Here is a 24,717-nt window from a genome sequence, read left to right on the forward strand (position 1 = left end):
CCGGGGATTGAACTTGGGATCTTGTGCTTGCGAGGCAGGCGGCAGAACCACTGAGCTAAATCCCCGGCCATAATATTTCAATTTTTTAGTTTTAGTTCCTTTAAAAAGTAAATAATAATAAATAAATAAGTTAAAAGAAAATAATACCAGTACCTGCTACAGAGGTTAGGGCAAAGATTAAATGAGATTTAATTAATTAACATTAACATTAAGCATTCAGAATGTAGTAAGCACTCAATAAATGCTATCTATCATCACTGTCTGTGTATATTCAGGATAATGTTTTTAGGCATAAATGAGTCTTAGACAAATTTCTCTTAAATACTTTAGGTATTTAACATATTAGAATATCCAACTTGTAAACCTCACATTTAATACTGCAATAACAAAATACACTTAATAAAAATAAATATCCAAGCTAAGCTGGTTTTAACAACAAATCATTGAGTTCAGTAATAATAAAAACACTGCAAAAAAGAGTAACAGAATAACTACCACCCATACCCACAAGGGAGCACACTACAGCCATTTACCAAATCTTTTATGGGTTCTAAGCATAATGAAAAACTGACATAATAAGGAAGTGGCATGAGGAACCAGTTCAAACTAGTTAAGCCATATTTGTGCAAACCAATCAGCAGTCTGCTTTCAGAAGTCTATTTTGCATAAGCAAAGCCCATTTAAAAAAGATACACATTAGAGAAGAATATGTTACTTGAAAACAAGTCTCTGGCTATGTTACCAGAATAAGGCATTTCTGAAGATCATTTTAAATACTGTCACCTAGATCTAAAATGCCAGTCATAAAATTTCTGCAAAATAAATGCCATTTTTTAAGGTGGCAATACTAGAATCATGAAGCTTTCATATGGCTGTAACTTGTTTTCACAGAAAAAGCATATTTCACAGAAAATATACACCATATTTAGAAGCAACTGCAAATGTGATGAGCTAGTACTTTTTCATGAGAAAGAGAGTTTAAAAAAAATGTTGTCAAGTCCCTACTCTATATAGTCAGATTCTAGAGCTTTGGGAAAATATTATCATTAATTAAATCTTTTCAACAAGGCTTCATATTTGAATAACCAGAGAAGGGTGTGTTACTTGCAAATATGTGTTTGGCTTGTAAATTTTTTTCAAATTTTTGGTAAATTATTTCTAAAGAAAGCCCAATGAGCCACTTCTTAAAGTGAAAACATTTTCTTCTCTGCTTCATCCCCCTCCATCCACTCCTTTCACTCTTCTAGGAAAAAAAAAAAATCATAGCTATGAAACAACAATGGGAAGCTGTTTTGTTTTAGCCTACAATCTGCCTGCTCAAAGAGCTCAAGAATTTAAGTGGCTGTTCAAGAGCTGCTCACAAACTCAGCCAATAAGATACCAGCATTCTGAATCCTGCCCAGCAACAGGAGGCGGACAATAAGGTCAGAGAAACATAGTTAGAGACCTGGATCTGAAATACTTCAATGTGGTTCTTTGTCAGAAGTAAGTAATCTAGAACATAGTTTGCATAAAATTCTAACCCATATGATATACACTAATTATACAACACAAATAAATTAAATGAATATAATTTACATCTTTTATGCTTTTACCTTGCTTTAATACATGTCCAGGAATGTTTCTAGAAATGTAAATTTCCTGAGGAATGAGTCAAACATGGACAATACCTAAGAACAATGAGTTACAATCTGCAAAATGCAAATGTAATTTTTTAAAATCCCTAGTTTTTAATTTATAAAATATTTACAACTAGAAATTCCGACAAACCCTAAATTGATGTAACTAACATAATTTTCATACTTAACTAGCATTAGTATTATAGATTTCAAAGTCCAAAAATTAACAGTATTCTAAACCCAAAGAACTTCTGTGAATAGCATGGTAAAGTGCTGTGTTGTCTACTGCACTGAACTGATTCAGTTTAATTCATATAATGAGATTAAAATGTCTCATTCTTGTCTATTTTAAGTGGTGTAAATATAATTACTACATCCTTTCCTTAACTGCCTTTCATACCAGATTACAAAAGGTGGTATGAGCTTTCCTTCTGAAGAAATTAAAGAAGTGTGGATTATAAAGTACATATCCATGTAAAATTGAAGGGAAACTTATTATATTACATCATCCTACAAATTTTTAACGCAATATTATAAAATAAAAATAGAAAAAACTTTCTCAAAATCACTGTGTATTAGATTTTCTTAGTAAACAAGTTTTTTTTAAACAAACCGCATCCCCCACCCCCCTTTGATTACAGATGGACTTGGTAATTTTTCAAACATACCCAAGAGGGAGCTTGCTGCAGCCATACTCTTAGTTTATATACTTTCCCCACAGGAAAAATAAATCAACAGCTGCTTCAATGCTTCAGTCCTGTGAAAGAACTGAAATTCACTGTCTGATTGGCTCAAAGCTGTTCTTGTCTAAAACCAATCAGACATCGGCACCACAAACCTTGCCCAGCAACAAGGGAAGAAGATGAGGGCAAGTGCTCTACCAAGAATCTAAGAGTGTGAAAATAAAGGTGAATAATGAAAATGAAACATTAGTTCTATAAATTAAGGAGCTTTGTTTGAACGCCAGGTTTATGGTTTAAGTTTTTTTCTTACTTAAATAAAAATAGGTTCTGTTCTAAGGCTTTCCAAACAACCTTAAAACTAAGTACTACACCAAGGTTATTCTGTCAAAATGCATGCACACAAAAATACTGCATTATTCAAAGTAATGTAGTCTGATGAAGTATACTAAAAACTAATACTCAAGCAAAATCTTGGAAAACATTAAGCAAAACCATTTAAGTGAATGTACACTTCCATCTTTGACACAGGCACTCCAATTATATTCATGCTGTGAAAATAGCGTAATTTTCGAATGGAATCCTGAAAATAATTTTTACTCAAATTTGTTTATCTGGCTTAGCTAAACATGACTCAATAGGCCTGACTAATAATGACTCTTAAAATAATCACTGATGATTCCTAACCTCTTTAGAAATACAACTCTAGAAATCATCACTGATGATTCTTCCTTTTTACAAATTCAACTGCTGTTGGATTCTTTAAGAACTTCAATTCTTGGTTAAGAACTCAACACTTTTATTTTGCTAAAGTTTGCTTGAAAATTTACAATACTACTGAAAATAAAATCAATCTGTTCTACAACAAATGGTAATTTGCTATACTGTTTACTGCCCATAAATTGGACTACTCAACTTGACAGTTCCATGGTTCACCTACTTTGACCTCACATATATTTAGTATACAGACCTTTAAATATCTTAAATACTACATATCTTGTTATTTTTATTTAAAATTCATTCTTTTGCTACAGCTTTAGTAAAACATCACTACTTTCACCAGTTCTGTTAAAAATTCCACAATGACTTTCACTGTGTTCACATGTTCTTTGTTTCCCAGTCACTCAAAGCACCTGGTAATATTTATTACTTATGGATCCAGAGCTTCCTGTAGTTCACAAGTCTTCAATTCTACCAGGCCAGTGACTGTGAACCTTTTAGAGACAAGTGCCCAAAACGCAACCCAAAACTCACTTATTTATCGCAAAGTGCCAACACTGCAATTAAACTTGAATACTGAAAAAAGAAGAAAAAACATCACATCTTCTTTATCCAGTCTCCAGTTGATGGGCACTTGGGCTGTTTCCAAGCTTTAGCTATTACAAACTGTGCCGCTATAAACATGGGTGGACATATATCGCTGTGGTATGATTCTTTTAATTCTAAACTGGAGTACTACTCAGCCATAAAGAATGAAAAACTAGTCATTTATAGCTAAATGGATGCATATCGAGGTCATACTCTTAAGTGAAATAAACAGGACAAACGTGTAAATACCAAACAGTTTCTCTAGTGTGAGAAACTGAAAGTGTAAATAAGGGTTAAAATGATTAAAATGAATAACTGATCATTTGAAATAGGAAAAAAGGTCCAAAGAGGTAGGGGTGAAGGGAGGGGAAGGGGAAAGGAAAGAAAGGAAAGGAAAAATTATGAGAAAAGAAAAAAAAACGGAAATGATGTCTGTATAAATAGGGAAGGGCACACAGGTAATGGGGAAAAAATAAGAATCAAGATACATCATGTACAGGTAGAAATACCCAATGATAAATGTAAACATATTGTATACCTAAAATGTACCAATAAAAGAACTTAAGAATAAAAAAAAAACTTGAATACTGAGGTTTTAGTTTAGAAAACACGATTCATACATTAGCATCTTTGGTCTTAAAAGAAAAACACGTGTGCCACAGGTTCGCCACCACTGTACTAGGCTATGATTCTTCTCTCTACTGGCATTAACAGCACTGTCAGTGACTTCATGACATCTTAACAAAAAAACACAACAAAGTAAGGGATAGGAGAGGAAGAGAAATGAGGGACCTTAAGGACAATATGCGGGCAAGCCCCCTGGTCTCTATTAAGCCTGACATGACATGTATCAAAATGTCTTCCATCATCTTTATCTTATGTGTTGTAGGATCAAAAATTAAATCCTCATTAATGCTGAAGTTTTTTGGCACTAAAAAATCTGCTTCATTACAAAAAACAGGGATCCAAATATAACTCAAATATTCTGATATTCAGCACTGGAAATAAAATTGTTTTTATTTCAGTTAAAAAAAAACCCTGAAAGATGTTTCTTATGTATTGATTAGTCACCAACTCAATAAATTATAGAGTGAACATAATATTTAACCCAACAACCTCTCTGCTTAGCATTAACTGATTGATATTAGCTCAGGCATTACAATGTGTAATAGAATACCCTCAAACTAAATTTCAAAAAGTAACCATAAACAAAGAAAATATTTGTCTCTACCAGCAATTCCTTAAACAAAATAACAAATCCTGCTGCTGAAATTATGGTTACATCAAAACCATAATAGTCACAATAGTCTAACTTCTTGTTGCATTCACTGCTATGTGTTGAGAAATTGCAGGATAGTCTACTACCTGAAAAAAAAAAGCACGATACCTTAAAATCATTTCTACAAGTGTATTTTGGGGATCGTTCCATTATATGGGCAAATTAAAAGATTTGATGCAAAAATAAATGCCACTTTAGAATACATTGATCAAATTACACCCCATTAGAAAGCTGACCAGCTACCCATTAACTTACCAAACTCTATCACCAGGTAGATAAGGAGTAGTTATTTCCTTGGGACTGTAAGAAATCATTTTTCCAAATATATGTTTCACATTTGCTTGGGTGAATTAAAATACCCAAAATGCTTTATGGGAAGCTGAAAGATGTAAATATTTCAAACGTCCAGAAACAATTCTTATTCAACCTCAGGAGTAAAGTCGAGAGTTTATTTTCCTAAATCATTGAGTTTTATTAGGTAGTAATGCAGAAACAACACTGTAAACACCAAAATTCATTGGCTAGTAAACAACATTGTCATTCTGGGACAAATGCTGAAGGAGGGCATTTCCTACCCACCCACTAGGTCTTGTGACAGAGGAAAAAAGACAAGAATGAGATGAGTGATAATCATACAAGGGCTGGTCAAAAATTGTGTGCCTAAATTTTTTTTAAATGTATCACAATAAAAGATAAATTGCCATTAATCCTCCTCAAAACATTCTCCCCTACTTTGAGCAGACCTATCCCATCATTCTTGCCACTTTCTGAAAAAGTTCTGGAATCCTCTTTTCATGAGAGCTTTCATGAGGTATGATTTTTTAAATGCATTGAATGACGCTGCCAAGCATCAGCCAATGGAAGGGCAGGTTCCTAAAACCATTATTACATAATAATATTCCTCATTCAGCGGATGTGGCTCTTCCCCAAAGTCAAAGTGACTATTTGAAAGGTAAACATTTCAAATGGATTCAGGACATGGAGGAAGCCACAACAGCATAACCAAAGATAATCATGAAATGCTTCAGAAAGTGCCAAGAACAGAATAAATGTGCTTGAGTCAAAGGGGAGTATTTTGAGGGAGATTAATGGCAATGTGCATTTTATTGTAATAAACTTTAAAAATTTAAACAACTCTATATTTTGATTACACATCATACAGTAGCTTTTAAAGTTCTTGTTTAGGCTTTTTCATGTCTTTAATTGTGCTTTCACGCCTTCCTGGATGTCCTGAATTGATTCAAAACATTTACCTTTCATGGTCATTTTGACCATGGGGAAGAGAGCTGCCACAAGTTGCACGTGTCAGATGCAGTGAATGAAGCACGTGGATGAGGTGGATGTTTACATGAACCTGCTTCTCCACTGGATAGCACTCAACAGCAGCACTCCTTGTTGTTATGGCTTGTATCTAGATGTCCCCCCAAAGTCTTATGTGCTCACAGATGGGGAGTTTCCAAGGTGGGTGGGTTAGGGTGTGCTACTGGAATTAATGATGTGGATAAGGGAAGGCCCACCCTGGGCGTGGCTGGGATAAAAGGGAGAGGCAAGATTGCTGCTGCTGCCTTTTGCCTGTGATGCCCTTCTGCCATGCCGCACTGACTTGGAGCCATCCATCTATGGACTGAAACCTCCACAAACTGAGGTGAAATAAACTTTTCCTCCTTTAACACTGGGTGTTGGGTATTTTGTCCAAGCAATGAAGAAAGTATCTAAGATACCTGTAATTTCGAGCATATCTCCTAAAGATATTCACAAAAGAGGACTTCCAGAACTGCTTCACAAAGTGGCAGGACTGATGGGATAAGTGTGTTCAAAGTGAGGGGGAGTATTGAGGGGGGGGGGGTCTAATGGCAATATACCTTTTACTATAGTATTTTTTTAAAAAATTTAAACATTCACCATATATCCTGTTCACCTTTATATTTATTTTGGCTCATGATTTCAGAGGTTTTAGTTCAGGTCAACTGGCTCCAAAGTAGGAATATCATGGCAAAAGGACATGGTGGAGGAAAGTTGCTCACTTCATGGCAGCCAGGAAGCAGAGAGAGAAAGGAAGACCTGGAAAGAAAAGTGGCCAGGAACCAGATATAGCCTCCAAGGTCATGTCTCCATGATCCACTCCCTTCAACCAGGACCCATCTCCAGTTTCCATCATTACCCAATAGTGTCATCAAATTATGACCTCATCATTAGGTTAATCCACTGATTAACTCAGAGCTCTCATGAGTCTATCATTTTCCAAACGCTCATCACCAACCAAGCCTTCAGTACAACGAGCCTTTTGAGGGACATACAGGATCCCAACCTAACATCATCCAAGAAAAGCCTACAACTGACATCATATATAATGGCAAAAGACTGAAATCTTTCACATTAATATCAGGAACAAGAAACATTTTCTCAACCCCAAAAATGGAGAGGTTAGATCAGTTAACTGGGAAGGGTCCATTCTAGGTCAAATTTCATATTTTTTTTATTATTGTTTGGTTATGCTGAAAAGATGTTTGCTCTCATCGCTTTTATTTTGCACTAAATTGGAGATTATAGCCAAGATAATAAAATAGCAAAAAAATAAAAGCCATTCAACTTGAATATAAATAAAATGATCTCTATTTGCAGATGACTGAATCTTATATATAAAAATGAAGAATTAAATAAAAATCATTATAACTGTAAATGAGCTCAACAAGGTTACAGGATATAAGATCAATATACAAAAATCTAGTGTTTCTATACTCTTCCAACAAACAATCTGAAAATGAAATTAAAACAGTTCTAGTCTGGCAAGCTGCATATCCCAGCTACTCTACTCAGGAGCCCTCAGGTTCAGCCCAGAAGGTCGAGACTAGTTTGGGGTGGCGGGGGTGGGGGTAGGGGTGACTGACCTCCTTTTCCAATAGCTTCAAAAATCAAAAATTTAGCAAGAGAAGTACAAAACTTTATACTATAAAACCTACAGAAACATCACTGAAGAAATTAAAGACTTAAGTGGGAAAATATCCCATGCTCACTAATCAAAAGATTAATATTGTTAAGATGTCAGTCTTTGAAAACCGAGCTACAGATTCAAGATCCCAGTGTATCTTCTGTGAAGTAACTGACAAGCTTATCCTAAAACACCAGGGAAATGCAAGGGACCTACCATAACCAAAACAATCCAAAATATAAAATAAACCTGGGGCCGGGGATATAGCTCAGTGGCACCGTGCCTGCCCTGCAAGAGCAAGGTCCTGAGTTCAATCCCCGGGACTGCAGAAAATAAATAAATAAATAAAATAAACCTGGAAAATTCACACTTCATATTTTCAAAACTTAGTACAACAAAGCTATAGTGATCCAGTGTGGTACAATTAGAGACAGGACAGATATTTAATGGAACAGCATTAATCCCTCACATTTCCAGTTCGTTGAGTTTAGGTTAGGGTTATCAGACTATTTGATGGGGAAAGAACACTATTTTCAACAAAACTGCTTGGACAACTAGATAGCCCCAAGAAAAGAATGAAGTTGGATCTCTATCTTTTATGGTATACAAAAGTTATCTCTTAATGGATCAAAGATCTAAACTTAAAAACTAAAAATTTATAATCTTAGAAGAAAGCACAAGGATAAGTTTTCTTGACTTTGGAACAGGCAAATGTTTTAAGATGACCCAAAGAGAACAAATAACCAAAAGGTGGGGGATTAACTGAACTTCATCAAAATTAGTTTTGTGCTGCAAAGGTCTCCAGTGGTGGCAAACCTATGGCATGCATGCCGTTGCTGGCTGTTTGTCATGACTGAAAGGTCTAAAAGGTTCACCATCACTAGTCTAGACCATCAAGAAAGTGAAATGACAATTTAGACAACGGGAAAAAAATTTATAAATGATACAGCTGATAAGAGGCTGGAATCTAAAATATATAAAAACTTTTACATTTCAGTAATAGAAAATGAAATAACCTACTTTAAAAATGGACAAAATACTTGAATAGACATTTCTACAAAAAAACCAAAAAGACAATAGTCCAGAAGCAATAAATATGAAAAGATACTCATCAGGGACATGTAAATCCAAATTACAATGAGAGAACCCTTCACACTCATGAGGATAATTATAATCAAAGAGAATGAGTTCTGGCAAGGATGTGGAGAATTTAGACTCTTCATATAATGCTGGTGAGACTGTAAAATGCAGCTGCTTTGGAAAACAGGCAGGCAGTTCCTGAACATGTTAAGCATAGAGTTGCCATACAACTTAGAATTCTACTCTTAGGAACACACCTAAAAGAAGCAAAAATATATATCCATGCAAAAGCATGTCTACAAATGTTCACAGTAACATCACTCAGCCAAAAAATTAAAACCCAAACATCCAGCAAATAATGAATAGACAAACTGTAGTATATCCATACAATGGAACTATTCATTCATAAAAGGAAATGAGTACTGATATATGCTACAACATGGGTGAACCTTGAAGATACACTGGAGGAAAGAAGCCAGTCACAAAAGGTCACACACTGAATGATTCCATTTATATGATACTATTCAAAATAGAGAAATCTATAGAGATGGGAAGATTTAGTGATTGTTGAGGGCTAGAGGCTCTGGGAAGAAATAAGAGGTAGCTAGTAAATGGTACAGGACTTCTCTGTGGGATAGTAAAACTGCTTTAACATTGATTGTGGTGATGACTACACAACTCTGAATATGCTATAAACCACTCAAACCTATACTTTAACAGGTGTTTTGCATGATGGATGAACAGCATCTCAATAAACTTTTTATTTTTTAACAAAGAAATAGAAATAGCAGAACTACAGTGGGGTGTTTTGTTTTTTAACCTAACCTTCTACTGGGTCACACTGGTAACACTTGGGGCGGGGGGGGGGGGTATTAAGAAAACTGAATGTTGATTCGTACCTTAGAGGATTCACATTTCTAGGTCAATAAGTGCATCTGTAATTACACCAGTAATAAAAGTGACTATAAGTAAAATAGCTCCAGCATTGTTCTCTATGTCCTCATCTTAGATAAGCCAGTTACCATTTTCCTTGTCCAAAATGGAACATAATTCTATAGTATGCTTTATCTTGCAGGATGACAGTAATGTGCATAACACACAATATGAAAGAACAAAATAAGCAAAATAGAAAAAGTTCCTTCCAAGCATGATACAGATGAACACTCTTAAGTAGAATTATTAATAGTCTCCTGCACATGGAAAATACAATTAACTATCTTTTATCAGCAAGTCTAAGTGAAACAAATACATTCTCTTCTATTACAGGCTGGTCTAACCAAAATCCTTGGGCTGGGGATGTAGCTCAGTGGTATGCTGCTTCCCTAATATGCCTGAGCCCTCAGGCTCAATCCCCAGTACAACCAATGCATAACAAACATAACTACACACATATATACATACAAAAATACCAAAAAGGATTACACATAATCAATACGAAAAATGTCTTTCATACGGCTGTCACATCTTATCAATATTTTCTTTATTCATATAATGTGTCTTGCCTTCATTTACTGTATTTGCCAGTATTTTAGGGGGATCCATTTAAAAATAATCATTATAAATGAACTCTAATACCTAGACTTATATATTTTTAATGAAATATTTTGGTATTTCTCATCTGTATCTTCTATAAAACTACTAAAGTTTGTGCATCCAAAGCTTTAATGTCAAAAAACATCTTAAACATAGTGGTATCATCATGTTGTGCTTCTGAGGCAATTTCACAAAATAAGACAGTCTGCTATTATAGTAATAAACTACATAATTTTGGAAACCCAGGGCATATTCAATATTGAGTAAAAGAATGATGGGCTACATACATATAATGGATAACTGAAATAATTCTTAAATGAGAAAAGCTATTCTTTTCGAAGGCAAAGTTAGTGATCTAGAACATTTTGACAAACTAGTACACTAACATGCTGGCATGTTTCATATAAAAAATAAAATATATTCACTTATACATTGCCTAACAGAGGTAAAACATAACATCATTAAAATCAATCAAATCTGACACTAAAGAGGCATTTCAGCCTTTCAAAGCTTGCTTAGTTTGATTTCCTATTTCAAAAATAAAACACTCCTTTAAAAGAAATCTACATTTATTATTACATAATGATGAAAATCCTCTCTGAAATAATAAACATATGCCAAAAGGAGCCTCTTGCAGCCATCTTATCAGTTCTTTCACAAAAACTGAAATACAATTTGCATAGTCACAGTGGTTGGCTAATGAAAGCAAGGTCATATAACCAATCAGGAAGCTAAAACTTGGGTAACCATAAAAGGAGAAAGTTTAAAGCTGCCTGGCAACAGCCTAAATATAGAAACAATATACTAGTATGAATCTTAGAATAGATATGAACACAAGAGTAAAACTACCAGCTAAAACATTTCACTTTCTTGGAGAAAAATAGGTGTCATACATTTTACCACTTAAAATACTAATCTAACACCTTTTCTTATTAGATGCCAATTAAAGAAAAATAAATGATAAGTCAAATAAATGGACCACTTCTAAGTAACATGCATGTCAATATTATTTTACTTATTTGGGTGCACATGTATGTATACATGCTCATAAATATGTACCTACTTGTTTTATCTTTTTTCAGAATGAGGCACTTGAATCACAGTTCTAATGAATTCGAAGCTCTAAATTCTCAACTGGAAAAGCACTGCATTCTATCACTTTTTTCTGAAATTATTTGAACATCTCATTGGTAAAAAAAACTGTTCAGCATACTAATTTGCATTTTTCTTTGTATATGACAATTTTACTCTGGAGTGTATTTTAATTCCTAAAGATAACAATTTGCAATCTAATGTCACAATGAGGAAAATTAGATTATGGGCTATTTAAGAAATGACCAAACCTCTTCCACTCGCCATTCCCAAAGAATTTTTTGGTGAAATGGTAAATTAATTTAAAAATGTTTTCTTTGGCACTGTTACCTAAAATGTAAAATAAATTCTCACATTTGACACTGAAAATCTAAATACTTTATATGAAAATTATTACGTGACGGACTTATTTTGATCATGAATAAATCCTGTAAACAATGCCTTTAAAACATAAGAACACAGAATGGTTTTAAGTAACAAAATTTCTACTAAAGGATGGATAAAAATTAAGCAATCCACTAGCTAACACTCTTTAAACATTTAACAATGGCTGGATTTTAAAATGAAGGTACGCTAAGGTTTTAAAACCATAAATACTGTCATTTTAAACAAGTTTACATGAGAAGTAGCCTGGCATTTTTAATTTATTTTTCTTAATGTTAATTCAAATGTGATGGATATCCCAAGTTTAACTGTAACTGTATTTATGTTTTTAAAATATCTTAGGGCTGGGGGTGTAGCTTAGTGGTAGACCTCTTGCCTAGAATGCCTCGGGCTCTGGGTTTGATTCCCAGGACTGCAAAAAATAAAATTAAAATATCTTCAATCTTGTATGTGTATAGATTTGTTTACTTATCTGAATAAATAATCTATTATTCTCATTACAAATGAAAGCAATATGAATTAACCTATTAGTTATAATTAGTGAGAGAACATGTCACCTATGATCAAATTTTGTTAATAGTGTAGTACAACTGTAAGAAATTCTTTGATAAACCCAGATTGTCACATATCACTCTAAATACAAGTCTCAGTATTTCATATTTTCCTAAGTGGCATTTAAAGCATTTGTAAAACTTTTTTCCAAATTTCTACTTATACTGGCCTGTTTTATTTCAAGAAAGCCAAGCAAGTATCAAGTTTGCAGAACATTATTCAAAGTAGCCACAAAACACATATCAATCAGAACCTGCAGGAAACTGAACAATCAAAGCTCTTTAGAACAATTAGTTCAGCAACATTAAAATGTACTGAAGAAGTTTATATATGTACAGATAGCTACTATGGACCAATAACCTCTTTTCTCCTGCTTCTCTCTCTGCTAAAAACCCACAGGAATTAAACTGGCAGCTGAGAGCCAGATTGCTTGGTGGTCCCAGCCTCATGTACTCACTTCAATAACAAACATAACTAAAGGAAGAACCTTGCTTCTCTCCCATATTGTGGAAGAAATTCAACTCCTCTTTGTATCAACTATTTTTCTCTTCAATAACAAAGCAATATTCCTGATTTTCCCTCCCTATAGATGCAAATTATTTTTACCCCAACTTTTCTAGCCAATTCTATTTATAATTCTACATCTTTATTCACTTATATCTTTCAAAAAATGTTAACCTTTTTTTTTTTTTTCTGGTACTGAGGATTGAACTCGGGTCCTTAAATGTAAGTTTTTTGATAGCAGTATCTCTACTATGTAAATAGCAAAGAAAGGAGCAACTTAATGATACCCTGTCTCAAAAACTTTAAAAAAGAGAAAAAGGGCTGGAATATAGCTGGGTGGATAGGCCTTGATTCAATCCCCAGTACTGCAGAAAGAAAAGGACTGGGAATGTAACTCATTGGCAGAGCATCCTTGGGTTTAGCACTGATTTGTACTACTGAAAAAAAAAGAAAAAAGAAAAGAAAAGAAAAGAAAGAAAATAGTACAGAGCTCCTGTAATCCAAAACCAAGAATTACCACATAATTTTATTTTATAAAATCTTTAAAAAAAGTATAGATATGGACCATAAAATACCATACTTTGATTTTTAATGTTTACTAGTACATATTTGCAGTTCATAACAATTACATTCATCATGGGAAGTTGCTACATACACAACACAACTTAATTCTTTTTATGTTCCCTTCCTCCTCTCCCTCCCTAAAAAAATACATTTCAGAAACTCTTAGTCTTTCTCTTCTAAATTATCGTTATCAATGAGCCAATATTCTCTATCCACTCTTCAAACACATTAACTGATGCGGTCTGCTGCCACCTAAATCTGCCCATGAGCTATGCTTATTACTGAATAGAGTTGTGTATTTTTATTATATATTATGGAACGCAATTAAATTTTGTGTAAACTTATGAAATACGAATGTAAGAAAAAAAGCTACTCTATATGCATCAACAAGAGAAAGTGATGCAATACAGAAAAAAGAGATAAGGGTGGAGATCTTGGGCAAATCATTTACCATCTTTAGGTCTGAAATTTTGCATATGAAATACAAGGAAATTAAAATAAAACCCTAAAAGATCCTTCAAGTTTTGATTCTCTAATAACATTTTAATAAATCCTACTCTAAAATGTACTGCTCTTTAAAAGCAATGATGAAGATAGATTGGCTTTGTTCATGTATCCAATATTCATCAGGACCATTACTGAAGTACGATTTTTAAGACACTGTAAAGAAATGATGTAATTAAAAGTAAAAAAAAAAAAATACTCTAACAGAAAACATTGTATATAGCCATATATATTATATATAAGATAGACAGACATATATACATGAAAAGAAATACAGGCAGTAAAATAACATGTATGGGTATTCTATATATATGACCATCAAAATTAGTCATTCTCCAGTTTCCATGACTAGTTCTCTAGTCTTCACTTCAGACTGTTTAATCCTAATAATATAAAAGAAACTTTCAAATGTTAATTAAGAAAGACCTCTTCAGAGGCCCTATTATTATTCCTCATAGGGTTTATACTCCCAATTTCATGCTGAAAAGTGACTCTGCTAGACAAGGGTATGCCTTTCTTTCCGATCTCAATTTCAATCATACTTCTGCTCATAACACTATTTATAATTCAGTTATGGCCACAAGACTTCACAAGTAGTTGCTAAGCAACAGCAGCATGCTCAGTTCAGGGTTATTGGAAATCTGGCACTCTGCCACATGAAAATAGTTAAACTGAGCCTAGAGCCTCCAGAAATTAAAAAATAAGAAGGGGGGAAGAAAAACAAACCCAAGTTCCTGCAGTTATAAGTGAAATAAGTACAAAGAATTTCTTTTCAAGGTTCACAAATTCAGTATTTTCAAATACTTATATTTATCTTCAAAATTTTTAACATCTTGTCTTTCTTAAGATAAATATTCTAAAGCTATTTTCCAGATAACAAAAATTTTTTTGATCAGCCACATCACAATTAACAGAAAATCAATTCAATACTGTGCAAAAACAGTCTTTGGAAAGAATAGGCAGCAAGCAGTCTGTGGGAACTGACTACTACAAAATCAGATCTTTAAAGCCATAAAACATGAAACTGCATTTTCCTCAAATATGTTTATCTCTAACTGCCTGTTTAACTACTAAAAGATGAGATAACTTTTATACAGAATGCACTATTTCTCAATTTAAAATTTCTCTAGTAATTTAAAATATAGGCATGTTAGGAAATTTATTAAAAATCCAAAAGGATTACTAAAATTAACTTATTTCTCAATAGAAATCAAAAAACCACTATGTTTCAACATTCATTCACTAATGAAAATAAAAAATAACAACTAATAAAAATAAACAAGAACATAAAGAACATCCCTTAAACTCGTAAAAATCACTTCCAAACAACAAGAAATTTCAGTCGTTTCTTGTTCAGTAGCACATTAAAAGAATCATGTATCATGACCAAATTATTTATCTCTGAAGTGTGAGGATGGTTCAATATATGAGATTCAATGTGATACCCCACATTGAAAGAATTGAAATCACATTATTTCAAAAGATGCAGAATAAGCATTTGAGAAAACCTGACATTCTTTTCAACACACACACACACACACACACACACACATACACACACACACACGCCTATAATCCCTGCTACTTAGGAGGCTGAGGCAAAAAGATCACAATTTTGAGAGCTATCTGGTCAACTGAGCAAGACCCTATCTCAACATTAGAAATATAAAGGACTGGGGTTTAGCTCAGTGGTAGTGCACTCCTGGGTTCAATCATCAGTATTTCACACACACACACACACACACACACACACACACACACACACACACGGGGAAAATACATATGGGAATGTATATGGAGAAAATATTAAAAATCCAAAGTAATAATTACTATAGCAGTTAATCTTCATTGTCAACTGTATTGGCTTGAGGCACACCTACATCAGTAAAGCACATTTTTGAGTGTGTCTGAAGGGGTCATGAAAGCATGACCCTGGGGACTGTATCTGGTCCCTGGTCCCTTCCTTTCTGCTGCTCTTTCTGGATGCAATGAGTTGAGCAGCATTCCTCCTCTGTACCCTTCGGCCATGATGATTATTCCTTAGGGCCAGCTAATCAGGGACTGAAACCTCTCAAACCGTAAGCCAAAATAAACTATCTTTTCCTTTAAGTTAAGTCAGGTATTTTGTCTCAGCAATGGAAAGGTGATCAATACAATTGCTCTCACAGTTAGAAAAATAGTACAATAGAGTAATTATCCAAAAGACAAACATAAACAATAAAAGAATGTACTATATGACAGAGAAACCATCACAAATTAAGTGGGAAGAGAGATTTTTAAATGACTGGCTGAAAATGGATCAAAATAGTTCAGATGTAAGTGCACTAGCAAACATACTAGATACAAAATAGAAAAATTTTAAAGTACATGTAGTGTTATATTTAACAATAGTTTTTTAAAATCACTTGTGAAAAAAAGCATAGTGATACAGGACTAGTATCCAAAATAAAAAATACCTATTAGTAAATAAAAAGAACAAACAAGAAAAAATAAACATCAATTTAAAACAAGTACAAGATGTTCAATTTCAATAATAATCAGAGAAAACAACAACAAAAAATACATTTTTATCCAACTGACTGGCAACAATTTATGGCAAACATTAATGTAGAAAAGTGAGTAGTCTCATACACTGCTGGAACAATTAACTGTCAAAACCATTTCTAAGAAGAGGGTCAAATAACTGTGACACACTAAACATACTTTGAGACACGTATCCTAAGATAAACTAACATTTTAAAAAGGGAACGTATCAGGATGCCTACTGCTTGCCCTGTAATAGCAGAACAAAGTAAGAAAATATCTTCAAAAAATACTTGGATTCCCCACTAAAGCACTATAAGGAGTTTAAAAGAATGTGACAGATCTCTCACAGGCATGAAAAGCTCTCTAAGAAATATTATTAAGTGTAAAAAAATGCAATGCAGAACTTTTAGTATTAATAAGGAAAACACTGGTTGTGGGACATAGTATTTTAAATACTGGCAATATCCTTTCCTAGTTAAGTCACCTGTCCAAGATACATAGCCTTTCCTTGCCTCAGTATCCTCATCTATTAAACTGAAACTATAATAGTGTCTGTTATAACAGAAACGTTATGGAAATTAAATAAACAGAAAGTCTGATATAAGCAAGCAATGTTTTCTATTTTTATGCTATTACATTCTTTAAACACACAAATTAAACATGTATGTAGGCATGCAAGTGATATTTTAGAAGTCTGTAAGGATATCAGTCAAGCTAGTAAAAGTAGCTCACTTGGGGAAAGATGGGAACATAAATATAGACTTCTACACATCTCATATACCAGTTTGAATCTTCACGTGGAAAACACATTCATGTAGTGTATATGTGATCAGTTAAGAAGGCTTCTCTGACTCTCTGTCTTCTGTGTTAGTACTTAGAAAGGGCAGCAATGACATTAATGACTGCGGTTAAAACAGTGACTTATTCAGACACTGAGCCCCAGAAGATAAAGGAAGTCCAAAAGACAAATTACCATTATGTCCCATGTGCAAAAGGTATGCTTCCACATCCCTACAATCACCTGAGTTGTCAGCAGGTACCCGAAGTTAAAGAGAAAAGCTCAAATATAAAAAGTATAATCAAACTGGGAGTGGTAGTGCACACCTGTAATCCCAGCTACTCAGGAGGCTGAGGCAGGAGGATCACAACTTCCAGGCCAGCCTGAGCAACTTAGCAATATCTTTTCCCAACATAAAAAAAGTTTAAAAAGGGGAGCAGGGGGACCGCTGGAGATGTACATAATTGTACCCTGGGTTCAATGCCCAGAACCACAAAAAATAAATAAAGCTGGGTGTGGTGGTGCAGCATGCCTAATCTCAGCCCTCTGAGAGGATGAGGAAGATCACCAATTTGACCCACAACGGGCTGCTTAGCAATTTAGGAGAATCCTGTCTCTAAATTAAAAGATAAAAAAGGGCTGGCAATGTAACTCTGTGGTAGAACATTTGCCAAGCATGCACTAGTCTGTGGGGCCCAATCCCTACCAATGCAAAACAAGAGTAGGTGCCAGATTTTACAAAACAAATCAACAAACTAAAACATTAAGCTAATTAGCAGAAATAACACAATACACTTTAAAATAGTACATCAAAAAATTCTCAAGTGTGCATGAGATGTTATTTATCAATAAGAACATACAGATATAGCAATAGGAAATCAATATGAAATCTCTTTTCGAAAAATAAGCTTCATAAACAATGCTGAAATGACCTACTTAATCAAGACCATATATTCTCTGGTAACATTTTACAAACAAAAAATTAAAGCTCAGATAAGGGGGATATATCCAGAAGTATCAATTTTAACTGAAGAGAATTGGGGACACCAGAAAAGAAAGAAAGAATGAATTCAGAGCTGAAAAACTATACAAGTTTTCCAATCATTAAAACCTACTAAATAACAAAACAGACTAAACTAAAGCAAAATAAAAAATTTTGATACCTAAACATATAGTGATAATTTCAGAAAACGAATACTAATAACTTAGGGTAAAAGAAAAATTTACAAAGAAATATGAATTAAACTGACATCAGACTTGTCATCAGCAATACTGAATACTAGAAGAACGGTATCCTCAAAGTTAAAAGGAAAAGTTATTTTTATCCTGGAGTTCGATCTACTACCAGCCAAACTAGTATTCCGCAAAGATGGAGAAATAGATACTGTGTCTACTATATCTAAGCAAAGAGTAAGAAAACAGACCAACTATAAGAAGATATACTGCAGGTATAAAACAGTAAAAGATACTAAGAAGGAACTCGAATAAGGGAACCAGCTGTGCTACCAAAACAAAACAAAAGTAAACTCATGGGTAGACTGAAATAATTTAAGATTCATAATCTTTAAAATAAATCTGAAATAAAATCCCAGATAACTACAAGAGAAGCTAGCAGGTTTCAGAGTTGCAGAATATGTATGGGACAGGGGGAGAAAACTATCAATCAAATAAAAACTACTTGGATTTCAAGCCAATTAAAACACACGTACACAAAAAATTAGGGAGGTACTATAAACAAGAGACATATATTATAATAAAGCAGCACAGCAAAGCTGAAAAAGGGATGAAAATACCATTATTATGCAAATGCTAACCTCTAAAAAAAGGTAGGTAATCATATAAAACCTATATATAACAAGTTTTTCTATGTATAAAAAAAAGTTCAGTTAAAGTCAAGTAATGGTACAAAAAAGACATGTTCTGCCATTAAAAATATCTCTCTTTAAGGTGTTCAAATAATATCACTTTTAATCACATATAGCAAAATCAGTTCTAAAAGAGGTCAGGAAGATAATAAATCTACAGAGATATATACTCCTTTTCTGAAATCTACAAAGAAAAAAATAATGAATGTATCCTCCAATTAATATGCTACAATAGAAAGAGTTGTATACCCAACACATAAATTTTTCACAATTGTGCATATCCAAAAGAAACATTAATATTGACCTTTCATGTGGAGACAAAGAAATCGTAATAAATTCAAAGACCAAAAAGAAAATAAACCACAAAAGCCATATTCTTTGACTGTAAATTAATGAAGTTAAATACATCAATAGGATGAAACGAAAATTTTTGTAGAAATTTGAAAAAAACAACTTGGATCAAGAAACAAATCCGGGGCTGGGGATTTAGCTCAGTGGTTCCGCCACCTGCCTCACAAGCACAAGGTCCCGAGTTCAATTCCTGGTACCAAGACAAAAAAAAAAAAAAAAGATGAAGAAACAAATCCAAAAATCAAGGTGGATTTCTTGGAAAAATAACAAGGCACCAACAGTATACCATCCAGGAAAATCAACTAAAATGAAAAATTATATTAAGATGAAACAAAATCTCAATTGCATATAGTGTTAATTTCAAAAACAGAAGCTCAAAAACACTAGTAAAAGTCAAAGGGTATATCAAAGCAAGGAATTTACAATATAAAGCAGAAAATTATGAGAGAACTCAAAAAATAGCCAGCAACCAAAGAAACCAAAGCCAGTTCTTTGAAAAAAATCTATTAAAATAGGAAAAATATAGCAAAGAAGATCCAGAGGAACATAATAAGTAATATTAGAAATTATAAAAGACATAAATATAAGGAAATCTACTTGGCTCAAACATTCAAGTATTAAATTACCAATGAAATGTAGGAAAAGGCTAAAGAATTTTAAATGCAAATTCAATAGTGCAAAGTAGCTGCCAAAAAAATGTTATTACAAAGTTAAATTGCAGAATAGAAGTATACAAGGGAGAATGGGGGGATATTCTCAAAAGTATTATGTTTCGCTCTGAATATCAGAGATAGAGACTTTAATAACTTCAAAATAAACAAAAGGATGATCATGCTAAAGAATGATCTGAAACAACATGTTGTACTGGGAATAGTTTGAAAAATGAAGGATATTTACCTAGAAAACACAAGGAAAAATGACTTCAGACAGACATGTAGGGCAGAAGGGACTGGAAGGCAAAAGGTAACTTTTGTCTCAGAAAATGTTAGTTTGTCAGGATCCAACAAAAAGAAGGAACTGTCTTATGAAATCAAAGATGCTTTCTTTCGTTGTTAAAAATGCTAAAGCAGAAACTAAACCTATATCAGGAATATTAAACAGTAGATTTCTGTTCAAAGTGCACTGTTAGAACAACTTATCCGTTTCACTTCATTTCAAAGATTTATGACTCTGCATTGGTTACTAAATAAATTTTTATTACCTAAGAAAATCATTAGGAACTAAAAACTTAAACTTTCATGCCCAGTTTTTGGATCACTTATACTCAACTTCAATAATATCAAAGAATATACACTTTAGCCAGGCATGGCAGTGCACATCTGTAATCCCAACACAGGAAGGCTGAGGCAGGAGGATCCCAAGTTCAAGCCCATCCTGGGTAATTTAGCAACTTAGAAGACTTTTGTTTCAAAGAAAAAAAGGGGGGGAGACAGTTCCGTGTGAAGGCCATGGATTTAATCCGCAATACCACAACAACAACAAAAAAGGATTATACTTTTATCTTCTTGATTTTTATTTTTGTCTTACACGTTTCCTCTTAAATTTTTCTATGCATAGAATACTCCTCTCCCCTTACTTCCCTTGTCATTTTTTGCTACAACTCCCCACCAACTCTAAAAACATTTAATAAACTCTTCTCCTTGATCTAATATCTGTTCTATACAAAAACCAGTCCATCTCAATGTACCCTGCCCAACACTGTCCCAAATAAATGGCTCTACAGAAATTGGAAAAAAATTTATCAACATTTTCAGATGTATGATGTCCTCCATACCAAGAGAAATCACGGCCTTCTGCCCTCAAAAACATTAATCAGAACTGATATCTTTCTACTACCAATTATTTTGTCAATCCTAGTGAAATTGTTTACTGAGATGAAACCAACAGAAACATATAAATCATTATATTTAAAAGACTATAGATTAAAATAATTTAAAAATCTAGGCAAAACTGTCAAAAAGTAGTTCATATCCCTGAAATATGAGTGTGCCGTCTGTCAGAGGAGGCTTCCAATTTTTAAGTACACAACCACGTAGTAAATGAGTGACCAGTTACCTTCCAGAAGCTAAAACTAACGCTTAAAAGTTGCAAAACACAAAAACTCTGTTGTTTAATTCCTAGAGAGGAAAGCAAAGAGCAGAGATCTGCCTAACATAAACCCTTTCTCCCACTTAACTAACCTATCACTTTTCACTTTGTCCTACATATGCCCATTCCCTGAAAATCTTTATATTTTCTCTCCGGCCACAATGATATTATTGAACACTCCTATTTACATTTCTTTATAAACATACACCTTCATATCTTTACAGTTATGATATTATTTATTTTATATAGTTTTAATTTAATGGGATTTTATTTTTCTGTTTACAGTATTCTAGGCACACAAAAAAGAATGCCAGTGCACCCTTCATTCAGCTTAAGAAGTAAAATATTAAGATTCAACAGAATTTCTAATTAATACATTCATTTTAATTGTAGACTCTTAATTTACTTTGTTAAAAGTGTGAAAAATTTAAATATAGGGAAAAGAAACAGATAAGGGTGGAACTAGAAAACTTCAGTATATTTGTATAAATATATACTATCTAATGTATGTCAATGAGCCAAATGTACTCCATAAACAATCTAATGTGTAATGGTGAATTCAAAGTGGTAAATTTAAACTAAAACTTCAAAGTTAAGTAAGGTTACAAAATGTCATCTGTCTCCATGTACCAAATGGTGTCAGTGTAAGTAAAATTATAGTAAAAGACTATAATAAAAAGATCTAAAACTGATTTTTATGAAATATGAACATATTGTACATGAGTAATATTCATATATGAAGCCCACTGTTAACTCATTTCAATTCAAATATGAGGAAATTGTAAAAAGGTGAAAAATGACATCTCTTAAAACACCAAATCCAAATATGGCACTCAAAATCTCTTGAATATTAACATTAAATGCTCTACTAATCTTGTTATTACAAGAACTAAAAACAAGCCCAAAAAACCCTTTTCCACTGTGAAAGATATAAAGCCTGAGGGGGTGAGGAGGTGTTACAAAAAGGACCTGAATATCTTACCTGTGGGAAGCTTGATACTGTGAAAAGGACTTCCTCTTCTGTAAACCACTGCTATTTAGTTCATCTGTATGAACATTAAAAGCTAATGCAGACTTCTAGGTCAGCCTTCTGGAGACTGAATTTCTTGTTTGATTCATATTCATAAAAAAACAGGAATATAGTAGGTTGGCTACATATCAAAATTCCTTTCAAACAGTGGTTCACATCTGTTGTGTAGTTTGTGCAGCAAACATTCCATTAACCACAAAAGCCAAAAAACGTCATTCAATATGTCAATGAAGCTCACAGAATACACAAAGTGTATCTTCAAAATGACTGTTTCAAGTGAAAATGCCTAGAATCAGAATTCTTTGTACTGCTTTCTATGCTGTCAACTATTGGGTCTGCAGCAACTGTGTGCAGTTAAGTACCTCCCCCATATTACCCAATAGTATCAACAAGCATAAATCCATGAAAGCAGATCTAAAACCTTAAAAGGCTTATGCCTTCTCATTATTCCACATGTTCACTGTCAACTGTACAGGTCTTACTACTGTTATTCTAATACATCAACTCAGTTATTTCAGTCCAAAAGGCTGAATTCTTATACATTCCAAACAGAAAATCCATGACACGTATTATTTGCCACCCTAGTACAGCCAGACTGCAGTTACAGCTAGCTGGCGCCAGTAAGAACAATTTACATAAAGCAGTCCTCATTTCAAGACCAAACTATAGGGCAGTACTGCTGAGAAAACCCTCCCCATTTGTTCCCCCAACAGGCACTGACTGGTTCTAGAATATATCTAGCTATCTATTCACTAATATAGTTCAAATCCAGATAGTAAAAGAAAACTAACTTACAATTCTTACATAATTGCAATCCTACTCCCACTACACAAGAAATATTTTAACACCCAGAGATATTAAAAAGCCTTAGCTTACTTGTGGCATAGACTAATTACATGAAATTCAATGGCTACTATTTTTACTAATCATTAAATTATAAATTATAATTCACATTACCTAAAAGCTATACTCATTTTACTCTACAGCTACTTCACAAATATCATTAACTAATGAATTAAACAGTAAATATCATTAAATAGACTTGCTCTTAGAACTATATGGTCTTTACCAAATAAGACTAGTGGATCTTTAGGTACCCCTAAAGACATTTATCATTAATTAATATGACTAAATCCTGTTTTTAGTGTAAAAACTCAGACATGTTAAATTATAAATATCTTCACAAGAACATATTTTGTTAATGCCACATTCCTTCTGAAACTACATCATTGATGCTGTTTTTATTGGCCAGATCTGACTGGGCAAGAGTTGAGTCATTACCTATGGCTCATTTATTTAAATTTTTCTTTTTCTTTTCTTCTTTTTAACTTTATTACCTACTAATAGATATTTCTCCATCTCCACTATTTTTTCCACTTATTTGATTAAAAAGTATAGATATGTTAAATTTCACTTTCAAGTAATACAGAAACTTGTTTAGTGCTACATCTAAAACCATAATAAAATGACAACATACTTAAAATGACAATCAACGGTTATCCAAAGTAGTTATACTTTTTAAATCTTATTTTTAGCTATCTTAAAACATACTTAAGAAACCCCTATTGCATAGTAAAGATGAGGCTCTAAATAGTAAGAAGAATTGTTATCATATCATATGTCAGATTTCTAATACATAGATAAACATAAATGTTACCTAGGTAATCAATGATAGAAAATCATACAATTAATACTGTTGGGAGAAAGTGTCTTAGGTCAAAGAGATTTCTAAGTATCATATATAGATTATAAAATCTCAGAGTTGGGAAAGAGCCCTTAAAATTATCAGATATTGTATTCCTTCCTGGTTTTAATTATTTTAGATGCTTCCTCTCTTCTTACTTGTATGTGTATCCAAATTTGAATAAAAGCACTTGAAAAACCAAAGGAGGTAAAATACTTTAGTCCAGCATTTAGTCCAGAATACAATACTATATAAATAACAACCATTTAAGTATTATTTTCAAAGTCAAATAATCACCTGAAAGTAAATTATCAATGAAAAGAAGCTCAACATATGAGGCTGTGGCCGGAAGATGGAAAGTTAAATT

At 33.3% G+C, this 24,717-nt stretch overlaps 1 protein-coding gene across 12 annotated transcripts in view; it reads right to left on the reverse strand.

The window, feature by feature from the left end:
• Positions 1-24,717, reverse strand: part of Atf7ip (activating transcription factor 7 interacting protein) — a 136,536-nt gene that overhangs the window by 73,342 nt on the left and 38,477 nt on the right. Inside the window, exon 1 of one of the 12 annotated variants that reach the window (XM_013072538.3) lies at positions 22,619-23,681. The exons of 9 other annotated variants lie outside the window; for them this stretch is intronic. The gene's annotated coding sequence lies outside the window, so the exon portion shown is untranslated. Of the gene's footprint in view, positions 1-2,287; positions 2,517-22,618; positions 23,682-24,717 lie in introns of those variants that run through there. 2 more of the 12 variants (XM_013072536.3, XM_087214066.1) reach the window with 2 other exon arrangements.

Source organism: Heterocephalus glaber, unplaced genomic scaffold, assembly GCF_053883595.1.
Source record: "Heterocephalus glaber isolate CG9 unplaced genomic scaffold, H.glaber_assembly_v1.0 deba00001444, whole genome shotgun sequence".
NCBI lineage: Eukaryota > Metazoa > Chordata > Mammalia > Rodentia > Bathyergidae > Heterocephalus > Heterocephalus glaber.